The following is an 18482-nucleotide window of genomic DNA, read 5'->3' on the forward strand; positions in this document are numbered from 1 at the left end:
ATTCGAGAGGACTAAAGTTTTATTGATCTTTGGACTTTTGTCACACTCTCCCTTTTTAAACAAGCTTATCGCTTAATCTATATCTATACTTATACATAAAGCTGAAGAGTTTGTTTGTTTGTTTGATTGTTTGATTGAACGCGCTAATCTCAGGAACTACTAGTCCGATTTAAAAAATTCTTTTAGTGTTAGATAACCCATTTATCGAGAAAGGTTATCGAGGCTATAGTTTATATATTATCCCCGTACTCCTACAGAAACGAGAACCACGCCGGTGAAACCGCGCGGCGTCAGCTAATTAGAGATAAACCTAGAACTCTTACGATTTCATTCTGAAAATGAAAGCTATCATAGTACTTTGTGAGGCTTTATTATAGTTAACATTTCAACAATCCACGCGAAGTAGGTAGGTAGTTAACTTCCTCGGTTCTTAAACGTTAAGCTGGAGCAGAAATTCTTTCACGGCGTTTCCTGATTGCAATTTGTTAACTTTCTTGATATTTCCACCGTAATACAGCAATTTTAAACTTACTACGATCGAGGTTTTATATTAAACCGACCTACTTATGATGTAATCTAAGTTTAAAACAAAATAACACCTGTAGAGTGCAGATAGTGACAATACACTAATATCGAACTATTTAAATTATTTTTTATACTATAGCGCCCATCTATGATTATCATTATTTAATTCTTAAATAGCAAAGTAAAAGAAAAAAGAAAAAACTACATTAAAATTATTACTTACCTTAAAGTAAATGGTCTAATTAAAAAGGTAATAAAAAATAAAAGCTCGAACGCAATAAAAAGTCTTCATAAAATTTTACAACTAATAAATAAAAAAGTCAACTTTTAATTACAAAAAATAATAACATGATATCTACACATTTTTATTAGTTGTAGCGAAAAGGCTAAGATTTTAACGATTTTAACTTCTGGACTGATTTTAACCATTTCAATAGAACCTACATTATCAGCGAGTAAAAAAGTGGAAACTAAGCGGGTGAAATCGCGTGGTACCTGCTACTCTTACACAAGTATAATTACCGTACCATTTACTACTATCTATCTTAGAAATATGAAAGTAAAGCATTTTCTGTATCGTTGTTTAATTTTAAATAAATAAATTTAAAATGTTTACATCTGTTTGTTTTTGCTGGTGGGAGGCTTCGGCCATGGCTTGCTGGTGGGAGGCTTCGGCCGTGGCTTGCTGGTGGGAGGCTTCAGCCGTGGTTACGAAACCAAAGAATATAAATATAAAAAATATTTGCCACATGAGGTAAGGCGATGCAGGTCAATTGCCAGGTTGCTCTAATGGACTATGATATTATGATCATTTACTATTTTTATGGATAAGAAAGAACCCCTAATGAAATGAAACTTATACATTTCCGAAACGGGTGTGGATTTTCATCCTCCTCCTAATAAGTTAGCCTGATTCCATCTTAGATTGCATTATCATTTACAGTCAGGTGAGATTGTATTGAAGGGTTGACTTGGAAAGAATAAAAAAAAACATTCAGTTTGTTCTTTGTAGAGGTTATAATTAATTGTCAGTATAAATCAATAATAATGACAATAGGGATGATGACAGTTTTTTAAATTGTATATAAATTAAGAGTATGCTAATAGTAAAGCAATTTTGTAAAAGGAACAGGGTATCTGCGATCATTAATTTCGGAGCTACAGGCATTTAAAAGGTCAGATTTGCGGCGCTGCCGCGGATCCCTGAAAAACGCCCCATACAAAATGGCACGAACTAATGACGTCGTTGGTAATGTAATGATCGTTAGATTTGTATGTGCGCTCAAACAAAACTACTAATATATTTGTTATTTGTGCGTTTATGTTTGTAGTTAATTTATTAAAAAATGTCACATTCAATGTAAGGAAGCTAAAACTGTATGAATTTTCATCTAATTACGATAAAAGATTTTTAATAGATTTTGAAATTTTATAATCTCATTTATTTTACAAATATCCAGACAATCTTTGCTTTTTATGTATAAATTAGTTAACATTGACCTTATTTACCCGAATGTATCATAAAAATCAATATATTCAAACCAAGTCATCATCCCCATTATCTGTTATTTGGTTGATGCATGGTTGAAATGTACTCATGTATCCGTTACGTTAATACGTGACCACATCGCTGAGCCGCAACATCAAACGGTGCGGTTCTTAATGATTTTAACGACAGTCATAATATAATAACAAAATTTTTGTAAAAAATCTATTATTTAATACATAAAGTTCTATATTCCAATGTATGTATTGTATATACACTGAACGAGTTCTACACAAATAACTCTAATATATTGTAATTGCTAACAGTCCAGAATCCTCATCAAGATGAAGCTGCACACGGAAAATTAACTTGATAGTAAACAATTGTAAAAATTCTCCCCGGATCCTGGATTATAAGTAGGTAATGCTATTTTGAACATCCTTTGCCCGTGCTATGGTCATTAGCGTTCAATACACTCGTAATCTACGACAATGTTGCAACGATTGATCATAGAATCTATCGGCTCACCTATTTAACCGTTGAGGTATTCAGGTTGAAAATCCGATTTCTTTACAAGTATATTATTGATATTTTTTTATATAATTATTATAAATATTTGCTGGTATATACAGATATGATTTGACGGCCTCCGTGGCGCATTGGTATGCGCGGTGGATTTACATAACGGAGGTCCTGGGTTCAATCCCCGGCTGGGCAGCCTTCGCCGTGGCTAGTTACCGCCAGTTAGGCAAAGATGCACCGCCAAGCGATTTAGCGTTCCGATACGATGTCATGTAGAAACTGAAAGTAGTGTGGATATTCACCCTCCTTCTCCTAACAAGTTAGCCCGCTTCCATCTTAGACTGCATCATCACTAACCATTCAGGTAATACTGTAGTCAAGGGATAACTTGTACCGAATAAAAAAAAAATAATGATATAAGGTTATTTTAACAATAAATTTCATTTTATTTCATTTCATTTCAAAAAGTTGCCTATATATTTTGGAAAGCATATTTGCTACGAACACGTCCTGCTACTCGCTACTTTGAACTATAAAGCCATGTTATTTGTGAGTGTTTTAAGCATTTAGACCTCTTCAGGTACGAGGACCTTGCGGATAAAACCACGAGGCGTCTGCTAATGCGTATATAAAATTGGAAGGTACTATTATCTCATTGTGATTCTCCTTGGTAGGCGAACAATTTATATATAGCCCCGAGTGAAACGTATATGTTACACGTGACACCTGTGAGTGATGCTTTTATTAAACGTTTGCGATTATCTGCCGCGAGCCACCTGAACCATTCAGCGAAATAAAGGTCTCGGATGAGAATAAATATTTTTTTCTATATCCTTCCCCTTTTTACCAACGATGTCAAACACAGAAACGTGTCTTGTTTAAATAAAGGGTTATAATTTACGGAAATCTGGGTCGTTATTTTCGTTCACTCTAGCGCTTTTAAAGTCGGGTTAGTTACACAATATACGAATATAACCGTAGATCGGCTAAACAAGGATATAAAAATAGGTCATTTTCTCGAAAAAAATCTAAAGCTTAGTTGACAAGCACTTTTGAAACGTCAGATATGTCCGTTTGTAGTAACTAGTATCTGTACCACTACTCCTAGTATTAATAACTGCCTCGTTGGTACTTGGCAACGAACAATGAGGTCAGAACCCCAAATCAAAAAAAAAAATACGTTATTGAAAAAAGAAAGAAAAGAAGTTTATTCATTTATAGTGTCACAAACAGTACATCCTATCTAAGATATTATATGACTGTCTGTGACACCAAACAGAAAGGGTTTACAGCTGCTCAGCATTAGCCGTTCATCGCAGAAAAGCAATGCCAAGCGCTGATTTCCAGCTGAGACCGATTGTAGTCAAGGGCTAACTTGTAAAGAATAAAAATTAAAAAAAAAACATAGACTATTTTTATCCCGGCAATTCTACGGGACCTATACTGAAGTCAACACAGCATGCCAGCCTATGTGCCCATCCGACTAGATTACAGAGCGCTGGCAAACAACCGAGTACAGCCACTCACTCTCAATTGACCCAATATCCACAGACCTATAAAGGGCAGCAACGTTATCTATGCACTACACTCAAGTGCTCGCTAAATTATTTCGTATATATATATCTTTCATTGAGACCCCAGTTACAAGGTTTGTAATAAAGCGATGACAGAGGTTGTCGATATTCTTAAACAGACAAGACCTGTAAATATCAATGTACTCGTGTATATATTTCATGCAGGTAAATTAAATAACTAGTTGACGCCGCGCAGTTTTACTTGCGTGATACCCATTCCCGTAGGAATACGGAGATAATATATAGCCTATAGCCTTCCTCGATAAAAAGGCTATCTAACACTGAAATCATTTTTCAAATTGGACTAGTAGTTCCTGAGATTAGCGCGTTGAATCAAACAAACAAACTCTTCAGCTTTATAATATTAGTACATCATCATCATCATCATCATCATCATATCAGCCGATGGACGTCCACTGCAGGACATAGGCCTTTTGTAGGGACTTCCAAACATCACGATACTGAGCCGCCTGCATCCAGCGAATCCCTGCGACTCGCTTGATGTCGTCAGTCCACCTGGTGGGGGGTCGGCCAACACTGCGCTTACTAGTGCGGGGTCGCCATTCCAGCACTTTGGGACCCCAACGTCCATCGGCTCTTCGAACTATGTGCCCCGCCCATTGCCACTTCAGCTTCGCAACTCGTTGAGCTATGTCGGTGACTTTGGTTCTTCTGCGGATCTCCTCATTTCTGATTCGATCACGCAGAGATACTCCTAACATAGCTCGTTCCATCGCCCGCTGTGTGACTCTAAGCCTTCTTATGAGGCCCATAGTTAGCGACCAAGTCTCGGAACCATAGGTCATCACTGGCAACACGCACTGTTCGAAGACTTTTGTCTTCAGGCACTGAGGAATTTCGGACGAAAAGATGTCGCGAAGCTTCCCGAATGCAGCCCAGCCGAGTTGAATTCGACGGTTCACCTCTTTCTCGAAATTGGACCTACCTAACTGGATCATATGTCCTAGGTATATGTATTCGTCTACAATTTCGAGTGCAGCGTTCTCAACTATAACTGGGTGGAGCGATACATGAGCATTACACATTATTTTTGTTTTGCCCATGTTCATTTTCAGGCCCACCTGTTGAGAAACGCTGCTGAGGTCATTGAGCATGGTACTAAGGTCATCCAGAGTCTGTGCCATGATGACTACATCATCCGCGAACCGCAGTTGAGTGATGTACTCGCCATTGATGTTGATGCCAAGTCCGCTCCAGTCCAGAAGCTTAAAGACGTCTTCCAGTGCGGCGGTAAATAGCTTCGGAGAGATCACATCTCCCTGACGCACTCCTCGCTGCAACTGGATTGGCCTCGTAGTCTGATCCTGAATACGGACTGACATAGTGGCGTTTTCGTACAAGCACTTCAACGCTTGGATATACCTGTAATCAATTCGGCATCTCTGCAATGACCTTAGCACAGCCCAGGTTTCCACCGAATCGAAGGCTTTCTCATAGTCCACAAACGCTAAGCAAAGTGGCTGGTTATACTCGTGAGTCTTCTGTATAACCTGCCGCAGCGTATGGATGTGGTCTATGGTACTAAAGCCTTTTCGGAAACCGGCTTGTTCGGGAGGCTGGAAGTCGTCAAACCTATTAGCGAGACGATTCGTAATGACTCTCGAGAACAATTTGTAAACATGGCTTAGCAGCGAGATGGGTCTGTAATTCTTCAGCAAGGTGTTGTCACCTTTTTTGAAGAACAGAACCACCACGCTCCTATGCCACGCCTCAGGCGTCGTGCCCTCGTGAATGACGGAATTGAACAATCGCTGAAGGACTTTAAGTATCGGTTTTCCACCCGCTTTCAGGAGTTCTGCTGTGATTCCGTCCTCACCTGGCGCCTTATTGTTCTTCAGGTGTTTGAGAGCCACACTAATCTCGTATAGGCTGACGTCCGGGATATCTTCGGTATAGTGTCGGGTCAACTTGGCTCTGGGGTCTTTAGCCAAATTGGCAACAGGCTGCTGAGTAGTCGTGTATAGCTGTCCATAGAACTTCTCGACCTCACTTAATAACTCGGGCTTGGAAGAAATTAGATTACCGTGTTCGGTCTTCAAACGCGTCAGCTGCCTCTGTCCAATAGACAGATCTCTGGCGAAAACTTTCGAGCCTCGATTATTTTCAATCGCATTTTTAATACGCTCGGTATTGAAATTTCGCAAGTCGCTGGTTTGCGACTTAGAGATCTGTCTACTGATTTGTCGGTATTTTGACGCATCTGCTGAAGACTGTAATCTCATTTCTTGCCTTTCTTCCATGAGTTTAAGTGTTTGGTCCGAGAACTTTTTGGTTCTTTTCGCACGGTGGGTCTTATAGAACTTAGACCCAACGGAATGGACAGTTTCCACGAACCTGTTGTTCAGATCGTCCACAGTTTCGCAATTTGCTAGGCAATCAAAGCGGTTCTGCAGTTCTAGTTGAAAGGACTCGGGGTTTTGAATATGGGCACGAGTAGGTCGGAGCGTAGACTTCACCAGTCGATACCGTTCCAGCTGAATGTTGATATTCAACGTGCCTCTAACCATTCGGTGATCGCTACCGGTTTTCACCCTATGGATCACAGAAACATCGTTGAATATTTGCCGTCTGGTAGACAAGATGAAGTCGATCTCGTTTTTCGTGGAACCATCGGGGCTCATCCAGGTCCATTTCCTGTGTGGTGGCTTCTTGAAGAAGGAGTTCATCATAAAGAGGCCCTCCTTCTCCATGAAGTCAGCCAACATTTGGCCCCTATCGTTCCGTTGCCCATATCCAAATCGTCCCACTTTCAACTCTGAACCGCTACGTTCGCCCAGCTTTGCGTTAAAATCCCCCATCACAACATTGTAATAAGAGTTTGAGGCATGTATGGCTTTAGAAATATCCTCATACAATACCTCTACCTCCTCGTCGGGATGTGTCGAGGTCGGTGCGTAAACCTGTATAACCTTCAACGAATACCGTTTGGTAATTCGGAGGACCAGGAACGCTACCCTGCTCGACACACTCTCGACTTTTACAACATTGTTCACGAGGGACTTGTGAACGATAAATCCGACACCACCCTGGGACTGTTGGTCGCCCTCCCGGTAGTAGAGCATGTTGCCGGATTCAAGGATTATCGAGCCCTCCCCCTCTCTTCGGACTTCAGACAATCCTATGATATCCCAGTGCAACTTGCTCATAACTTCTTCCAGCTCGATGACCTTTTCGTCGGACCTCAAAGTGCGTGCGTTGTATGTTGCCAGGTCTAGTCGTCGGGGTTGGCAGCGGAATCTCTGCCGGAGATTCTTAACACCCCTTGCCCCGCCGTTACCATAACCGCTGCCAGAGCCAGGAATAGCGGGGCTGCCGGGGACTAGGGGCTGTGTTTTGTTTTTGCCGTCCATACAAAGTTTTGCCCAGTACTGACCACGCTGGGCATGCGGGTTGGTCAGCGCAGTGCTAGATTACTCGCGCCGGTGTCGCTGCTGCCCGACACCGGCCTGAGGCATTTCGTAATCTAGCCTGTGGGAATGGATATACCGCCATTCGTCGGTCGCCAGAGCCTCGTCGGTCCATCTGCAGGGTGCACCACGAGCAGGTGAGGTTGGCAGTTGGGGAGACTGACTGGTACTAGCCTCCCCCTTACACCCCTATAATATTAGTACAGATTTTGCATATTCAACATTGATTTTTTGACGTTATTGTTGCATACGTAATTCTAAAGTATAAGTTTATAGGACAAAACCTGAGCAGATGATGATGATGATATCACAATTTATCTTTAAATTAACTACCGCACGATGTACTTACCTACAACAAATCCTGATATAGGTAAATATAATTAATATTTAAGTAGACTTTAAAATATAGCACGTACCTTAACACTTTCATTACCGCTACGATTTTCACGATGTTTTCTCGGGAGCCGCCTACATTTTACGTTGGACTCGCTAGGTGAGTCGCCGGCGCTGCGATACGAATCATTCGACTCGCCACGCGAGTTCAGTGGCATTGCGTTAGGGTAAAAACTATGTTCTGTTATTTTTGTGGCCGTGACAGTGTACGTTACGTGTTTAAAGCAATTAACTAGTATATGGTGTAATTTAACAAAAAGAAAATGGCAAGAAACACTATAAATAAACGAAAAGGTAAGTTTGTTTCGTAATTTATGCAGTGGCTCTCAATCTTACAAATACTGATTATTGTTGATATCTTATATTGTTTTTATAAACAGATTTTCTTATTATATGTATAGATGTTTTGAGTAAAGTTACATTTTAATTACTTTCGAAATTTTCAGGCCACCACAAAACACAATAACATAGAACACAAGAATCTCAAAGTCCAGAAAACGTTTGCCAGGGGTTAAAACAGTAGCTAGGTACTCCAACAGGTCCAGTAATCGAAAGCCAAGTCACAATGATAGAAAACAAATATACGCGTGCGATAAGGAAAGGGTCGTGCTTAACACTAATCTATATATAAAGAAAGTCGGGTTTGTTACAACACTTCACTCGAGATTGACCAATGAGAGCTTGGCAAAAACAATGTTATCAGTGCTTTTATTGCTTACTAACCAGAGCGTTCATGTTAAAAAATACCGGTTCCTTTTGTTTTGCCGGCAATTTTTAACAATGCGAAGGGATCCTCTTTCAGTTGTAACTCTTAAAGTAATAGACCGAGAGTTGAGTTTGTGTTTTCTGCACCGTTCGTTTAACAAAAACGCAAGGACAGACTCAAAAACTTAGAAGTACCCATTTGGTGAACACCAAATTCGAGCCCCTACAAGGTGTCGAACACAATCCGCCGTTGTTTTACGAGTGAATGTGACTTTTGGTAAAATGAAAATAAAAGTATCTACCTTTTATATATTTCATTTATAAAAGTTTGAGAATCTATGTTAGTGAACTCGCCTAGCGAGTTCAAGGCATTGCAGAATAGTTTATTTTCTTTCGATTATAAACTGGGTCTGCACACCCGGCCCACCACGTTATTCATTAGATTAGTGTATATTTAGTCTTCAGTATTATTTTAAGCAGAAAATACACATGCATTTTGAAAAAAAATTGCAAAAACATTGAACTCGCGAGGCGAGTCTACGGCGCTGGAATAAAATTTACGTGGACTCTCCGGGCGAGTCGGTGGCACTGAACGTGTTAAAAGTAAGACTTGACGAAATAAATAAATTCTTTTAGACAAAGGCTTTTGTCGAAAACATAACCCTTCTTGCAGTCTGGTGAAAAGAGGTGAAAGTTATTAGGGAACAAGGAATGATATTCTTGAAGAACAATTTTAATCCGCAATTTTTAAATTCAATTATTCTTAAAAACTGGTTAAATGGAAGGAAATTTTCATTGCCACTTAAGTTTAAAGCGACGGAAAATCGCAGGCGTTCATTACAAGAATTCTTACCGGATATTGCACTTTTTCTGTTCTGACAAAATCTAATTTCATTAATGAAATGGAAAACAACAATGTTTACGAAAGCAAACAAAATTTAATAAGCACAATCTCTTTGTGTCAATTATCTGACAAAACAACCCTTCATTATTTCCTTTTCTTTGTAAACAAACCATGGTTACTCAAATTTATATTCATCAAAACATAATTAATATGATAACAAAAAATGACCAGCTACGTTTGTTGTGGATCTCGTATAAGACAGGGACGTGTTTAGAACCCACATTGTACCCTCATAGCTTTACGACTAATGATCATCATTGCTATTATGTAAAAAAATATAATTTAAACATTATTTATTGACGATACAAAATATTCTTTACGGATTTAATTGAATAAATAATAATAATGATTTTTATTAAAGAAAAAAATACACATAAAAAATTAATCAATAGTCTTAATAATAAAAGATACTACAAAGTATATAATACTATGTACTCGTAGTACATAGTACTATATACTTTGTAGTATGCATGCATACTTACTACAGTATTATGTACATGCATAATTAATATATACATATGTGTAAATCCAAAAATTAATGTGATGGAAGTTGCATTAGTATAAACCGTGTCGCGTTCTATCGCTCTTCCCTCATTACGAATATAGATTTGTACACCATTCAAAATTAACAATTTAAAAATAGAAAGAAAATCCTAATAATAGAATATTAACTAAATATTAATGAAAAAACCGGACAAGTGCGAGTTGAACTCGCGTGAAGAGGGTTCCAAACGATATTTTACTATCATTATATTTTTTGAAATTCAATATAATGTTTGACTTTCAATAAAACAATGCTTAAAATAATATACCTACATTCAATAACATACTCGTAGTCGTATATGCACACACAGCATATAAATTCATTTGCGTCTACGTTAATTGATACAAAAATACCAATATACAAAAATATTTCATATTCCAAAGTGAATATCAAACGCCAACGCAGCCCCGGCGGTGATCCGTGACTTTCAATTCAACCTTAAAATCCGAACACAAACAGTGCACTAGCTCTATCTCTGTTATAAAAGCTGAATATTTGATATCGGAGCTCCACGCTAGAAATAGTCAGATTTAGTTCAAAGAGCGCCCGTACGGTATAAGTATAGGCCAAACAAAACGCCCCACATTTACCCCCTTTGTAATCCGGCACCCTTTCCCCGATACATCGCTATCTGTAAGGATAATCGGCTCGCTCGTTAAGCAAATGCCTTATCAGTATAAATCCGAATGTGCTACTCGAACGGGAACTTTTACTGTATGAATGAGAGAGCACCAGGTCGTGATAAATGACCTGAATGTGTAACATGCCGTTCTTCTGAATGCCATTTAATAGCTAATGAAGGTTTTTTCAATACACCCTGTGTACCGCGTTATCTTTTAACGATGCGACGTCATGGCTCGTTAAGCAGATGACTGCTATAAATTTTTAATGTTGTACGTATGTATCGGTAATATTATTTATTATTTTTATCGTTACAAATACAGTAATGCGGATCTGTCTGTTACGCCTAGACCGCTGAAGCGATTTTGATAAATATTAGCATAGAGATAAATTAGATTTTATAACAAAAAAATACATTACTTTTTGTCGAATAATATATAAGTAGTGAAAGTATGTAGGAAAGCAACGATCTTATACGAGTATTTTATGGGAAAGTCCTTTCTTTTTCAAGTTACATTTGAAAAAATTGATACAAGGACCATTGTTAAAATGTAATCTTATACTAATATCATAAAGCTGCAGAGTTTGTTTGTTTGATTGAACGAGCTTATCTCAGGAACTACTGGTCCAATTTGAAAATTTTTGTTCAGTGTTAGATAGCGCTTCACCGCGCGGCGTCAGCTAGTATTTAATAAAGTTGAAAAGACGTTGAAAGTTTTACATTGATTTTCTTACGAACGAAGCCGCGAGTATCTGCTAGTTTGCTAGAACTGGAATGTTAATTGTATTTTGGATATTAAAACCCTTCTGTCTTCTCTCAATTAAATATAATGTATATTTCCTCAAGCCTAATTAAAATATGTGGAAACCGCATGAAACCATTTCATAGAAGGATAACACTTACCTATCCGTTTACATTAGCTTCCTTTAACAATAATGTAATAACTGATAAATAATGTGAAATGCCCACAGCAGGAAGGATGAAATAAATTTTCTTATTTGGCCTCAAATAAAAGTATCACACCATTTCCTTTTATATAGCGAAAATACTCGGTCTTTTTACGAGACATTTTTTTAATGAAAATAAAAACGAGATTTCTTTAGGTATTCAGTGAGAAGTTAATGCCAATTTTGAAAATAAATTATATTCTCAAATTTTGTAAACATTGACGCAATGTAATGCCTCCAAAGTCCTATTTTCATGGTATATAAATTTCTTAGTCTTTTACGATAAAACATCCTAACTGAAAAAATCGTTATCAAATCTATAGTTAACATCTCTACTGATTTTTGTTCCGTTCGGAAAAAAACGTACATAAGCGTCATTTAATGTACATATTTTATATTGATTTTATGCATTCGGTTTCGGAAAACGACTGTATTAATTTTAATATTTTTATTTATATTAGCACTCGTTAGCTCGGATGATGCCTCAAGGCCAACTTCGGCTACAGCAAAGCTTCTGACTCCTCAAGTCTGCCTAAGGAACTCGGATGGATAGTTTCCTGGTGTACCCTATGTTGGCCATAAAAGTGCGACTACATAGGGCACATAAGTAAGTAAGTTTCAAAATGTCGAACTGCCACAATATGTCCATGGAATGAACGAAAATTATACAATTGAACTCAGTTAACTTGCAATACAGTATACACATTATCATACGAGTACATCCAATTGGCAGAGACTGTAGGAAAAGTTCCCGATGTAGTCGACTCATTATACTTTATAAAGACAAATGAATAATAAGCCGACATACCAGTACCATTTCTGCTTCATGAATAATACGTCCGCAAACTTTAACAGTCTTTATAAATTATTCGTAAAACCCGTTAGTATTTAAAGAGGAGGAATTTTTCATGGCACTCAGCGGAGGCGTCGCCAAAGACAGCTCACGGCCACTCGCTACAAGATCTACCGGATATTGCTTTTCTTTTTCTCCGTTCTAATAAGTGTAAATCTTATTAATGGAACAGAAAATGAAATTTTTTACAATCGGAAACGGAAAACATCGCATTGGTTTCAATAAAAAACAAGTAATGCTTTCCCTCACAGCTTTCTTTGTACAACACAAAGCAATAGAAAATTAGTCATCCACGCTGGAATGTGTCTTGTATTTATAGCGATAATTGTTTTTTAGTGAAATTCAAACGAAAGGTACTAACTAATACTTGGGTGTTAAATTATTTGTTTCTTTTGTACTACTGTCCTGTCGGAAAATTGGGCTTAGAAATTAAAAATTTATTATAATTATAATGGCGGAAAATGAAAATAAGAAATCTTGGTCGAGAATTTAGTTAATCTTGTCTAGACTCCTTCCATGTCATATTCAAAATTGAGATTTCTTGGTTAATTTGCATTTCCAAATGTACTGTAACTCATATATACTAACTGGACTATTGTGTTCTCTTTGAGTCCAGTTATAAACTATTTATGAAAGGGCATTAGTCAACAAAATTAAGAACATAGTGAATCATGGTGGTGGGGTGCTTTCCTTCCAAGCCATCTTCCATTATTTCCATGAATAGGTATATCCATTCCATCCTTGATCCATTACATATACATTCATAAAGTTTAAGCAGTATGTTCATGAATAAATATTTTGTTCCAGAAATTTCAGCACTGAAAATGTATTCTATTCTGTATTTCATTCTATCCCTCTAAAATTAAAACTACCTTTTTATTCCACTAAATTACCATACTGAAAGTATAATAAAAGCAGTAGTTACGTTTTTAAAGAAAGAAAATTATTCTAACTAGTTAAATAAATTAGTAGAACAAAATAGTCCCCTGCATGATAGCGGGTGGTGTCTCATTACTTTCTTTGCCTCTTTGTCATTCGTATTCCTTAGTAAGTTGAAAATCCTGAAATCTTTTGTTTGTAGAGAACAAAAGAGTGTTGAAAGCGGCCATTTATACGCTGCTCGATTAAAAGCCGTGCCTTCGATTACGGTTGGTCGATCACACAGTACTCGACAATGAGACTATTTGAAAATGGCTGCTGAAAATGTGAAGTCAACAGTGGCTGGTCCGTACTTAGATACAAATTTACTTCCTAGTGAACGCCTTTCAGTTGGGAAACTAATACCCATGGAATGTAAATAGAAATGGATACGTGTATATACGTACTCAATGTATATTTTATCGATACTAAAAGCGCAGCGTCATAGTAAATAACACTGAACATCTAAAGTACTAAGTTCTTCTAGTTTAGTAGATTATTGGATTTAAATGAAGACATTTGTTTACCAGCTAATACATGATGAAAGAGATCGTTTTTCAACTAGTTACATAATATTTGAGCCTTTCGGGTGTATTTAAGAGGTATTTTTACGTAAGGAATAACGTACAAATAAAAAATACCTAACTTGCCCGAACCTAATCGGACCTGACCTTATCTAACCATTGGTTTCTGTATTTATAATTTTTCACAAATGAAAATAAATCATTTTAATCTACCAAATAATAACGTTAATTTGCAAGCTGTACGTTGCGATTCACAATCTTTCGACAGTTCATAATCTCGCGAGTTAGATTATAATCCAACGGTATTAATAATTTTACGATTTCAATATAACAATCAGCATAGATAATTAATATTTGACATGTTTATCTAATAGTTATAATATTACTATTGCCAATCTATTTGCCATCAAAGAACCCTCTATTAGGTATAAAACCCTCCGATACCGATACCTATTCCCAATTCTTTGATTTATTTATAAGGATTTTAATATAGGCAACATCCATTGTTTATTAGATTAAAACTAGAATTTAATAATGTAATAATAGAGTTTAGCATAATTAACAATGCACTGGGTGATCTATTCTTCTGTAAGGTCCGCCCTCGTTAGCAAAGTACATGAACGTGTGTGCTCGGACTTCTGGCTTGTATAGTTTATCATCGACAAACACAGCGAAGCAGAAAATACGTACACAATCTTGTCCATTTCCATAAACCGGCAACGTTGTATAGATAATTAAACTACCGCAGCAAACGATTTTCTCTAAATTTATGGTTTCGGGACTTGGTATCGAGAAAATGATTAGTCTAGGTTCCGGTTGTGGGCAAATTCATCTTGAGCTGAATCACAGTTTTAGCACTAAGATACAAATGTTACTCGAAATTAGTCACTTAAGTGCAAACTACGCATATTTTGTTGACTATACTGCTAATTTACTACGTACTTCTACTAAAGTAATATTATTGTAATTATTTGTACAGTCCAAGAACCTTATTCGCAGTTCTTGTGTTCGCACGCTGTTAGTGAAATTATTATGACCAGTTTCTTGTATTCGCTAATATTTTATGATCTGGTATTTTTATAAGTTCCTCATATAGGTTCTGCTCGCATTGCCGATATAGCTTTTACAAAGTATAGATAACTGAAAGCAAATGAAAACAGACTTTAAAAAGTCTTTCTTTTAAGAAATTTTCAGTTTTTAGAAACTTTTAGGAAGTTGCTTAGTGTTACACTCCCTTGCCTCGGAGAGCACATTAAGTCTCGGTAAAAAAGAGAGCCTGGCCCTGTAGAGGATTAGTTGATAATGATGAAAATATATCATATGAGCCAATAACTTTGTCAAAGTCAACAATATCGTCGTTATATTTAGTGATTAAACAAACTTACCTATAAGTGAAGTCAATCATAATTATGTGAGTCACTTCATTCGAAGGTATAATTTTACCAAACAAGTTTACAAGCGTTGTTGCTTGTACGTTAAAGGAAACTACTTGGTAAAATTGTATCTGAAGAATGAAGCGACGAAATATAATCGCAATTTAATATTCGGTTGTAATAATGAAAATTTTGCCTACGAGCATTATAAGACTTTGACTTTCTTCATAACATAATAAAATATTGTAAATCTAATAATAATAAACTTTGTTAGTCTCGGTTGAAATGGCAATTAGCTGCCAGGTTTAGTTGTACAGACTTAGGTTGGCACTTCATCCTTTTAAAATCACTTTGGTAAGACGCGCTGAAGCCTCGTTTTCTTCCAATATTACTCGGTCGTGAATTGCTTTATTTCCGGCCTCTGCTGTGGGTTGTCTGGAGATAACTTTAACCCGTAACCCCCTTGCGGAAACACATAATTTGTTATTTGCGTATATCTTCTTTATTTTTATAACGTGCAATAAAAATATTCTTTAACTACATCTATCAGGCTCCTCCTCATGCATCCTCACGATGTTTTCCTTCACCGTTTGAGACACGTGATATTTAGTTTCTTAAAATGCACACAACTGTAAAGTAGGAAATGCATGCCACCCTTCGGAATTGGAGACAGTGGTCATATTTACTGGGCTATCACGGCTATATAACATCAAGTTATGACAAATAAGAGCGGAGCATACAGATGCTCAAAAAAATGTAGCAAAAACGGTAAATATAATTCCTTTTGAACGCTTTCGTTGTATGCCCTGTGTGAAGGATTAAGATAAAATCATGTTCGACGGAATTGTGCCTCTTAAATAGATAAAATTGCTAGGTGAACGTAATTAAGACTATAACTTGGCAATTTCGTTCGTAACACTCATGATGGTCAGCGCGGGCCGGGAGGGGGTAGCGATGCACCCGCACGCCCGACTTCATACCCGCGCAGTCCTTCCCGCCCCGTCGCCTGCATATTATGGGAATGTCATCAACAAACTAACCAAGCTTTATCTGGCCAATTTTATTTACTTTTTAGTATAAATATGTATAGCGGCTAAGCCGGCTACAGAAATACATGATCTATGAAAATTTCAAACGTCTATTACGGTTCATGAGTCAGCCTGGTATCAGACGGATGGACGGACAGCAGAGTCTTAGTAATAGGGTACTGTTTTATCCTCCGAGTACGGAACTCTAAACTGAACAAAGTCGCGGGTGTCTGCTAGTAAAGTGCGATCAAAGTCGCGAAACAAAGAGACACGGGACATTTCTCTGCGGCTCTCTACTGCCATCACCCACTGCGAGCTGCGGCCTGCCACATTAAACGCAGCCCACTCTAGTATCTTTTGCAACTATGTAACCAATTTGTACTAATAACCTACAAAGATATCAATACATATAAATAAAATTTAATAACTAAGTTTTCTTAAGTGCTTGTAGTTATTTCTAAGATACTAAAACACAAGCTTTTTAAATTCTTGTCCGTCTGTCTATCTGTTTATTTGTCCGGACTAATGTTTGGTACGGAGGAGGTTATTGAGCAACATAAAAAATATATACACGTCGAATTATTAACTTTCTCTCTGTCTTTCATAGGTTGAAAATAGAATATCTATAACATACTCTACAATCGCTTAGAAGCTTAGAATTGGAGCTAGGTTACATAGGTAAAGACGTACCGTCAAGCGATTTAGCGTTCTGGTACGATATCGTGTAGAAACCATCGGAGGCATGGGTTGAATATACTTGTGCCTCTTCCAAGTAAGTCCGCTTCCATCTTAGACTGCATCATCACTTTTGATCAGGGGCTTTCTTGTCAAAGACAAAAAAAAAGTGTGTGTCACCGACGCACGAATGGAGTTTACTCTTTCAGATCGACTTTATTTAACGTAAGCTTACAGAAAAGTCCTATTATAGTGTCAATGATTACGTAAATGTCAAAATTGCTTGGAAATGAAATGTATAACATGACAGGCTACTTATATACCTATTGTTAAATGGTAATAAACTAAAAAAGGATAAACCTGGCTGAGTTTGTTGTGGGCTCTTCTCAGACCAAGGTGCGTTTGGAAGCCTCGTAACTTTAATTTTAAGTTTTCGAATAATTATTATCACCATTATCTTAAGTTTAATATGACGTTTCGAAAGAGCTTGTAAACTAAGCCTATTTCAAATAAATGAATTTTGACTTTGACTTTGACTGTCTAAATAGGTGTATGTTGCCCCGCAGCATACACTATGTACGCCTCAATACTCAGCGCACGGTAAAAGCTGCGCAGAATAAGTTGCGCACAAAAAACGTAACGCTGTCATTCGTTCATCGAACTTTACTGCTCATATTTTTTTCATACCGGGGGCTATATATGAAAAATCGATTATTAAGGAGTAAACTCCAAAGCTTGAACATTATATTCATTATAGTCCTCACAATTAAAAAGTTGACGATGAATACTTTAGGTATTTGGGCAAATTCATCGCTAATATGCTTCGGTAAGGAATGGAGGAAATCCCACCATAAAATTTTACGAGGGTCTACATGGAATTTACTTAAAGTTTACGACAGTTATAAAATTACTTGATACTCCTATATAGGGTCATTTGAGTAAACCGCACATAAAAGAAAACAAAAGGATTTTTCATATTGTATTGTAACGTTTGTTGTACTGGAGGTATACAATGGGCGTAGAACAATAGACACCGGTAGACAAGAGCGGTCCCACTGTTTCAGCTGGTCGGCAACTCACCGCGCCTATCAAAATAATCAGCCAATTTAGAGAAACATCATAACGCTACATTACAGTCCAAGCCGGAAATAAAGCAATTTACGGCTTAGTGAGAAAGAATACAATAAGGAACTTAAGCTAACTTATCCTAATAACTATACAAATCATGCCCACGTGAAATGGTGGCAAGAATACTGGCTGCATTTCCGCGCTGGACAGCCAGGCTGATTCTTTGCGCAAAAAATGAACCAGCCCTTCTGTCACTTTAGGCTCATTTTTAGGCTTAGTTCGAATCTTTCCTTAACATTAGTTATGGAAAGATTCGGGCGAGGCCTACGCCGTAGAGGCTGTGACGTTTAATTTGACTATTTTTATAAAACTTGTTTAATTATACGAATACAA

The 18482-nt window shown here is 37.3% G+C and overlaps 1 protein-coding gene and 1 long non-coding RNA gene across 2 annotated transcripts in view; one reads left to right on the forward strand and one right to left on the reverse strand.

The window, feature by feature from the left end:
• LOC112047420 (neuroligin-1-like) overlaps positions 1 to 18482 on the reverse strand; it is a 119219-nt gene that overhangs the window by 83549 nt on the left and 17188 nt on the right. The window lies entirely within an intron of this gene.
• On the forward strand, positions 7955 to 8941 carry LOC128199894 (uncharacterized). The gene is made up of 2 exons (XR_008252415.1): positions 7955 to 8222; positions 8375 to 8941. It is a non-coding gene; the product is annotated as an uncharacterized LOC128199894 (long non-coding RNA).

The sequence above is a fragment of the Bicyclus anynana genome, chromosome 3 (assembly GCF_947172395.1).
Source record: "Bicyclus anynana chromosome 3, ilBicAnyn1.1, whole genome shotgun sequence".
In the NCBI taxonomy this organism is placed as follows: domain Eukaryota; kingdom Metazoa; phylum Arthropoda; class Insecta; order Lepidoptera; family Nymphalidae; genus Bicyclus; species Bicyclus anynana.